Source organism: Triticum aestivum, chromosome 3A (genome assembly GCF_018294505.1).
Source record: "Triticum aestivum cultivar Chinese Spring chromosome 3A, IWGSC CS RefSeq v2.1, whole genome shotgun sequence".
NCBI classification, from domain to species: domain Eukaryota; kingdom Viridiplantae; phylum Streptophyta; class Magnoliopsida; order Poales; family Poaceae; genus Triticum; species Triticum aestivum.
In genome coordinates, this window is record NC_057800.1 from 60803006 (window position 1) to 60812688 (window position 9683).

General features: G+C 43.2%; 1 long non-coding RNA gene across 1 annotated transcript; it reads right to left on the minus strand.

The window, feature by feature from the left end:
- Positions 1-7139: 7139 nt before the first annotated feature.
- LOC123057903 (uncharacterized) lies at positions 7140-9226 on the minus strand. The gene is made up of 3 exons (XR_006427000.1): positions 8814-9226; positions 8398-8554; positions 7140-7712 (listed from the first exon to the last, which is right to left on the minus strand). It is a non-coding gene; the product is annotated as an uncharacterized lncRNA (long non-coding RNA).
- Positions 9227-9683: the final 457 nt, after the last annotated feature.

Here is a 9683-nt window from a genome sequence, read left to right on the forward strand (position 1 = left end):
ATTCATTTTAAACAAATAAGAACAATTTCACAAATAATTAGACCTACTATCTATTATACAATCATTGTCATTTGGATATGTAGCCTATATATGTACCTGCTTAGTGACTTGGTGATGACCACATGGCTTGGTTGCATTACTATTTTGAGCATGAGCATTCTGCAATTAAATAGGAATATGCGTGAAGGGAGACACATGATAAACTACCATCAAGAATGATAGTTTTGAAGAGTTCCATTACATGCACCAAGGAGCCTTATTCTACACGTACTTTCAGTCTGCACATTTTGCTATCAAATTAGATTAATGTCTTACTACAAAATTATTTATTGTGAAAACTAAGCATGAATGCAGTATGCAAACAAATGAAGTTGGCATCGTGTAAATTTATACATTGCAAACAAAATTCACCTAATATTCAAGGGCCAGGTGTTCCTCAAAATCTATGCAGGGTTACCACCAAAAAGAACATGTATGCAAGATTGGTGTTCTATTAGTACTCATGTATCAGTTCAAGAGTGATTAATTAGTTCATCTGAATAGGAGATCTCTTGGAGCAACAATGATATGTGTGTGTGACTAACTTTTGGTTCCATCGAGCCAAATCATGTTACTGTTGAAGGAAATATGCCCTAGAGGCAATAATAAAGTTATTATTTATTTCCTTATATCATGATAAATGTTTATTATTCATGCTAGAATTGTATTAACCGGAAACATAATACATGTATGAATACATAAGACAAATAGAGTGTCACTAGTATGCCTCTACTTGACTAGCTCGTTAATCAAAGATGGTTATGTTTCCTAACCATGGACAAAGAGTTGTTATTTGATTAACGGGATCACATCATTAGGTGAATGATCTGATTGACATGACCCATTCCATTAGCTTAGCACCCGATCGTTTAGTATGTTGCTATTGCTTTATTCATGACTTATACATGTTCCTATGACTATGAGATTATGCAACTCCCGTTTGCCGGAGGAACACTTTGTGTGCTACCAAACGTCACGACGTAACTGGGTGATTATAAAGGTGCTCTATAGGTGTTTCCAAAGGTACATGTTGGGTTGGCGTATTTCGAGATTAGGATTTGTCACTCCGATTGTTGGAGAGGTATCTCTGGGCCCTCTCGGTAATGCACATCACATAAGCCTTGCAAGCATTACAACTAATGAGTTAGTTGCAAGATGATGTATTACGAAACGAGTAAAGAGACTTGTCGGTAACGAGATTGAACTAGGTATTGAGATACCGACGATCGAATCTCGGGCAAGTAACATACCGATGACAAAGGGAACAACGTATGTTGTTATGCGGTCTGACCGATAAAGATCTTCGTAGAATATGTGGGAGCCAATATGAGCATCCAGGTTCCGCTATTGGTTATTGACCGGAGACGTGTCTCGGTCATGTCTACATTGTTCTCGAACCCGTAGGGTCCGCACGCTTAAGGTTTTGATGACAGTTATATTATGAGTTTATGCATTTTGATGTAACGAAGTTTGTTCGGAGTCCCGGATGTGATCACGGACATGACGAGGAGTCTCGAAATGGTCGAGACATAAAGATTGATATATTGGAAGCCTATATTTGGATATCGAAAGTGTTCCGGGTGAAATCAAGATTTTACCGGAGTACCGGGAGGTTACCGGAACCCCCCGAGAGGTATATGGGCCTTGATTCTGTGGGCTTTAGTGGAAGAGAGGAGAGGTGGCCAGGGCTGGGCCGCACGCCCCTCCCCCCTAGTCCGAATAGGACAAGGAGAGGGGGGCGGCGCCCCCCCTTCCTTCTCTCTCTCCTCTTTTCCCCTTCCCGAATCCTATTTCAACTAGGAAAGGGGGGGGGGAATCCTACTCCTGGTGGGAGTAGGACTCCTCCTGGCGTGCCCTCCTCCTGGCCGGCCGCACCCCCCTGATCCTTTATATACGAAGGCAGGGGGCACCCCATAGACACAAGTTGATCCACGTGATCATATTCTTAGCCGTGTGCGGTGCCCCCTTCCACCATAATCCTCGATAATATTGTAGCGGTGCTTAGGCGAAGCCCTGCGACGGTAGAACATAAAGATCGTCACCACGCCGTCGTGCTGACGGAACTCTTCCCCGACACTTTGCTGGATCGGAGTCCGGGGATCGTCATCGAGCTGAACGTGTGCTAAAACTCGAAGGTGCCGTAGTTTCGGTGCTTGATCGATCGGGCCGTGAAGACGTACGACTACATCAACCGCGTTGAGCTAACGCTTCTGCTATCGGTCTACAAGGGTACGTAGATCACACTCTCCTCTCTCGTTGTTATGCATCACCATGATCTTGCGTGTGCGTAGGAATTTTTTTGAAATTACTACGTTCTCCAACAACTGTTGTATGCAATACAATTTTTTAATACCTAGTTGAATCTAACTTATGATCTGCTAGTAGTGTCACGACAGTATTTCAAACGAGCTTGTCAAAATGGGATTGGTGTCTCATAATAATGTCATTTACCATGCACTTAAAATACAAAATTAGACAACCTTTCGTACAATCATTGTCATTTAGATATGTAGCATATGTTTACCTGCTTAGTAACTTGGTGAAGTCGCAAACTTAGTTCAGGACCACCTTGCTTCACAGCAAGATTATTTTCAGCATGGGCATTCTGCAATTTAATAGGAAAAGGTGTCATCGTCATCATTGATAAAAAACTGGATAAGTCCTTGCACATTGGTTAAGATTACTAGGACGGTATATACGAACCCAATCAGGTTATAGTTTCTAACCAAAAGGTTAATATTTCACAAAGTTTTAACTTGATGGTAAGATAGCTTTCCAATATTTGACTAGTATAAGGGTTCAACCAATACCAAAATTACTAGCAGGAGATAATTGATAACTTAGTGGAGGTTAGTTGACACACCTTAGTGATCACATGTTCATGTGGTAAAGGTGCACTGCCACAACCCTCTTTCGATTTGGTTTGTTGCGGCTCCTATTAAAGCAATAGTTGTAAGACATTGGAATGGACCTGCACTAAATAGTACATGAAAAGCCCATTACATTACCTGCATGGTAGTTCGTGGCTCCTGCACATCATCATTTGATTGTTTAAGGACATTATAAGATTCACATTGGAGATGGTTATCTCTTTCAGGTAGAGTGACCTGAAATAAAATTATAGTAATAGCACATCAGTATTCATTAATTTCATCTTTGCACATATATAACTGGGTTTCATATGCTAACTTGATAATATCAAGGGCGAAGTATCAAGTGAAAATAGGTTTTCAGTGAAAATCTGAAAATCCTCACGTGGTCCATCACATCTATAATGAACGACACTGATCAAAGGTGGGATTTCTCATGATCCACTTAAACAAAGGTGGGATTTCTCATGATCCACTTAAACGAAATTAGCGGAAAACCCCCTAACTTGTCCACCGTCAAGAAGGAAAAAAATCCTTGCCTTGCCTTGCCTTGTGAATCACGTTTCCATGGAGAATCACGTTTCGGCGGCCATTAGCCCTTGCCTTGCGACGACAGCGATGGCCCCTCCTATGGCAGCAACAAGGCCTCCGTCCGCTGCAGCTCATCATCCATCGGTGGCGACTTGAGCCATGCCCTTCCCTCCGACGGCAGCGATGGGTCCTCCCACGACAGCAACCGGCCCTCCAGACCCAATTTTCAGTATTTGCAAGCAAGATTAGAAACAAACAGAGGGACAAGCCGCAGCCAAACATTACACAGCCCTTATGATCGAGCTAGCGTAGCTAACTCGTACACTATTATAGAGAGCTGGAACATTCAGTTAGGCAAATGGCTACACATCACCTTGATGTCTCTTGAGCTCATGACACAATGTTCAACGAGATGCTTCAGATTTTCAGTTTGCGAAACATGAGCTCAGTTTACAATCTTTACAAGCAAGATTAGAAATAAACAGAGGGTCAAGCCTCAGCAAAACATTACAAAGCCCCGATGACTGAGTTAGCACAGCTAAATCAATGCACTATGTTACTTCCTGTACCAGCAAGCTGGAAGATGCAGTTAGGAAAGCGGCTACACAGTGCCTTGATATCTCCTGAGGTCATGACAGAATCTGCAGCGAGATGCTTCAGGTTTTCTAGTATATTCATCACCATCGAAAAACTACAGGGGAGTTGAATAGCTGTAGCACTAACAGAACAATAATCTTAGTGCAAAAGCTTCAGCATTTGTACAATTCTTCAGAGAACAGAGGTTGTGCTGAACGTTTCATCGGACAACTAAATAGTTGAGGTACAATTCTTTAGATAACAAAGGTTGTGGCCGCCTCGCCTCGGGCCTCGTTGCTGCAGGAAGTCTCGGAGTTGGGGAATTACAAGATGATTTTGTCTAATCACTTAGAGAATAGAGGGTTATCCGCTAATTGCGCTTAAGTGGATAGTTAAGGATCCCACCTTTAATCGGTGGCGTTCGTTACAGATCTGAGGGTCCATGTAGGAACTTTCAGATTTTCACTGAATACCTATTTCACTAGATACTTCGCCAATATCAAGCATGCAATGAGATCCAATTCTGCGTAAAAGTTAAGTTAATGCAAAGCAGGAGATGAACATTCTGAAAGAACAATCAGCAGTTATGTGGTTTCACTAGTACAGACTATAGAACTACAAAAACAAGTGCTCACCCAAACAGTTTACAAAGAAACAATTAGGATGGGACTCTTCCCAAATGGTTCTGCCAACATAGTTTTTTGATATTTGTGCTACTAGTATCTATGCGTGATGTGGCTCAGTGGGTGTTACTAATTACTCTGCTCCTACCATGGAGCAGAGCTCCTGCAGGTTGCACAACCGGACATCAAACCTTCACACCGATTAAGCCACAAGAAATCAAACTAAAGATCAATGAATCTCAGTAATTTCTGCACCAAGACCTGAGAGAGCACAGCACAATGGTGAGGACCAATACGAACCTGGGGCGCAGCTACCCTGGGCAGGATGGCTGTACTCGTGCTTGCTCTAATTAATCCACCTGTAGGTTGGAGACGAAATTGCTCGTTGCAGCAGCCGATTCCTCCGACCTTCCCGCCCAATCGCCGCCGTTGGCCCCAACGCACACGCCGGCCGGTCTCTGTCCCCGACCTCCACGGCCTCCAATCGCCCGCCCGCCCGCCCGCCTGCTGAGTCTTCGTCAGTCCGCACACCAAGCCAATCAATCCCCATTCATGAGATTGAGGCGATGCACATCAGCGGACGGATTGGAGGGATCCCATTAGATGGATTGAGATGGATTAGGAGGTGGAAGAAGAGGAGAAGTGGAGAGATGGCGACGTGGGCGAGGAGAAGTGGGGAGAGGGCGGCGTGGCAGAGTATATTGCGGGGATATTCTGAGCGTTGGCGCGCTATTTCTTGGCGGCAGATGGAAAATATGAGCGCTAAATGCTAAAATAATTACCTCCCAATAAAATACAAGAAACTTATACCTCCCAATAAAATACGGGAAACTTAATTTGGAAAGGGCGTATTTGTTTATGTTATATACACAACCAAACAGAAAAAGAACCCGTGATCGCTTGATCTATGTGGTCTAGTCGATGGGTTCGTAGCGGCTTTGTGGATCGAATGTAGCATTTTACAAGGGCGACGACAACTCGTCCTCCACACGGCATTCGATTTGGACACCGTAGTTGGGTGCAGGACTCCAGCTCCGCCTTCATATGACAGAGAGGCGCGGTGGTGGCGAGGGCGACTCCTCCTTCACGTGTGCTGGTGGTGGCAAATGCCACGTCGGATCATGACCCCAGAGCGACTGCTCCATCATGAGCTCCATCTGGCAGATGTACTCAGCATCTGTGATGTAGTGCGGTGTGAACGGTGCTGAACCACACTTAAATAGGCACGGCTAGACCAGGCGAAGGGACGAGAATCAATGGGAAGTCGGCTTCAATGCGGCACAACGGCTGGAGTAGGCTTCTTGGTCGCCACCTGGTTTGCGATCGTTTTGTGGGAAAACGAATAACTGAATCGGTCTGCAGACCGATGGGGTACCCTGCTGGATGGCGAATTGCATCCAAATCGCTCGCTCCAGAAGGTTGTGGGCGATTTAGGGTTCCGCCATGAAGGTTGTGTGCAATGGGAGGAGGGTTTCGACCATATTGCCAAGGAGGTGGAGCAAGGCGACACGTAGAGCTAGCTGAAATGAGAACCAAGAAGGTGTCTTTGATCGCCTCGTCGCCCTCAACGCACACACAGACATGTTTCCATACCTAAACTTCGTGACTTTCAAATCACCCTCCTTTCGCTAAATCTCCGATATTCCGCCACCAAACCAATTGATGGCCGCTCCAGATGGATTTCTGACAAACCCTACCCTCATATGTCCTCGTCGGTGACAAATTAAACGCCACCAAGGTAGGGAGAGGTCGGATAGACCTTATTCAATGCCACGTGTAAAACAATAAAACTATGGAAAATGAGAACATACTCAACCTCGGGATGACAGGGGCGGGTACATACTCCTCTTATCACTAACAAGCCGCTAGACAGGAAAGAGCGGGGTTTTTCAATTTAAATTTTTAACTGGTTTAGAAAAAAATGATTAAAAACTTCCCCGAATACTACTCATCATGTGGTTGTCCTCGTGTCAAAATTTCATAATTTTCTGTACACTTTTTTCGGTTCATTTTTTGGCCAAATAGGGGCTGATTTGGTTTTTCAATTTAAATTTCAATCGGTTTGGCACAAATGATTGAAAATTTCCCAGAGTACTGATCATCATATGGTTGTCCTTGTGTAAAAATTTCATAATTTTCTGGACGCTTGTATTTCGGTTCAAATTCTAGGCCAAATTTTGGCTAAAAATGAAGAATGACCGAATCTATCAAATGGTGACTCCAAATTTGATGAAAATTCACAGAATACTAGTAATCATATGGTTATCCTTGTGTCAAAATTTCATCAAATCCTGGACACTTTTTTTGGTTCATTTTTTGGCAGCTGGATCATCAGCAAAGAACATATCTTTGGTTATGTGCATGCCGATCACCATTGATTTTCCTTTTGCCGATACGTTAAGTTGTAATGCTATGAACAACAGCCGAGAAGCAATATGGACAATGGTGCAAACACCACAAAAATGAACAGAAGGAAACTTCACGCTGAACACATAAGACATTGTAGGCATGCTATACATGGACTAAGCCATATTTACCAGCAAGACAAGGACCATGGCAGCATGAACCATACTCAAGAATACAAGATAAGTTCAGCTACCAACATAAAAAATGATCATGCCTCCAGACTCGAGCATCTGGGACTGATTTGAAGTGAGACATAAATGCAGCTATCATACCATCTTCACAAACCACATGCAAAGCATAAAAATAATGTATCCATGTCTAGTGTCTTGCACAATTAAAACCCAAGTACACTTGGGTTGTGCCCTGAAGTAGTACGAAAAAAAGACACTGATACATGAGCAAATGCAAATGATGGTTCAATGTAATCCTCTCCATGGCAAACCCACTTAGTGTAACTTTGAAGAATACCATCACATCTCCAGTGAGTCTTCACTCCATCATAACTCTGCATAGCTTTATTTCGGCAATTTACACAAGGACAAAGAATTCTATCACCAGCCGGAACATCACGGAATGCAAAAGACAGAAATTGCTCGACACCATCTTTGTAAGCAGCACTAGCTCTTGGTTGACTCATCCAACCTCGATCCATCGCCCTTTGATATGCCTAAGTAATGAAAAAAAATATGTCAGTGTATAATTTTACATGTATTATTTAAGAGATGAAAGCTGATTTAAATCTCTTTGTAAGAAAAGCATGTAATACATAGATATTTTAATTGAATGATTGGATCCAAATATATTTCATTAACCTTGCACTAAAAAACTTCAAAATAAATGTGCCATTGGTAGGTTTAACTAGTATGCAAAGGCGCCATTCAGTTCAATACAGTTGCACATATGCTGCCATCTTTCTCCCCCTAATCCCAACTCTGGCTACATCGAAAGGAAACACACACCACATGAAGAAACAAAAATATAAAACAGGACACATGATTGATATTATCTATGCAAGACCTTCAATTATCTAGAAAAACTTTTTCTTTCTAATCGTTGTAGGGACTTATTTCCTTCTGCAACTACTAAGATTGTTGGACTATCTAAGTATCCAAACTGAGCATAAAAACCATATTATAGGGTGCTTTAATAAACAACTATGTTAACTTCACTGCTTTATATCATCATGTTATTTATGATCTTGTGAGCATCTCAGATAAGCACCATATACAAAAATCAAGGTACAATAGAAGATAAAAAAAGGCCAATGATCACAAAATTCTTAATTATACAACAGAATTGATAAAAAGATGCCAAAAACTTCAAAAAACAGTATGGGGGTACAACAGAGTTACTTTCTCGATTGAGATTGAAGGCGGGTTGTTTGAAATCAAAGGCGGTGGTCCAATCTACGGTTGTTCAAATTTCTGGAGTTCATTCAGACTAACTGAAACACCGGGTGTACACACTTCCGTTGAGGGCACCAATGAAATATATCTTCCCCTTCTATTTCTACAAGATCAAATGAAATTGATATTAAAATGTGCTCCCTTTCAAATCAACAATACATTATACATATACACAGTCCCTTGCATATACGCTACTCCCTCCGTCCCATAATATAAGACGTTTTTGGAGTTCTGCAAAAACGTCTTACATTATGGGACAGAGTTAGTAGTACACAGTTTTTCAGTCCAAATTCAATTTAATTTTCATCATACACTGATCAGCAGAACAAAAGGGGGCAGGTAGAGCTTTCTTAGGAAATTACCTGTGTCCCAGCTAGCTTGCTATTTGTTCACGGGAAGTCCTGGGTGGCAGAGTCCGCCCGAGCAGGCGAGCACCACCGGGAGAGGTCGGAGCAGACCGCCAGAGCCGGCGCGGGGGGCTGGCTGGAGCAGGCGAGGAGCACCACGTCCCTGGCGACTAGGCAGAGGGCCGGGAGCGGCCGGGGAGCGCCGAAGCAGAGGGGCCGGTGGCAGTCCTTGCGGAGGGCGTTCACCGGCGGCGGGCGGCGGCGCACTGGCAGGACCATAGTATGAGGCACGAGCTGGAGTTGGTCGCTGGAGGTGGTGGAGATTGGCTACGAGGAGGCGCCGGGCTGGATGAGGAACTAGTCCGGTGCGCCATAGATGGGCAGCTCAGGACGTGGCGGCGGATGAGGAGGAGTCAAGGAGCTGGAGTTCGGTTCGTGGGCTCCTTTACTGCACAAACGGGCCAGGTAATTTCCAATTTCTACACATTCTTTACATGGTTTTATTAATTTATTTGTTAAACTCCTTTTTTATCCTATAAAACGTCTTAAATATCGTCTCTGCCTATTTACACATGTAAAAACTAATAAATAGGATATACCTCAAAAATAAGATTCCTGACGTTGTATTTTTCGTCTCAAGAAGCGTGTCTACACACTATATGTTTCCTAGTATAGCGACGAATATAAAAACGTCTTAGAAAAAGCATGCCTACTGACATGTTTTGTTGTAGTGATATACTTCTCGAGGGGTTCCGGTAACCTCCCGGTACTCCGGTATATGTCCAAACATAGGCTTTCAATATATCGATCTTTATGTCTCAATCATTTCGAGACTCCTCGTCATGTCCGTGATCATATCCGGGACTCCAAACTACCTTCGGTATA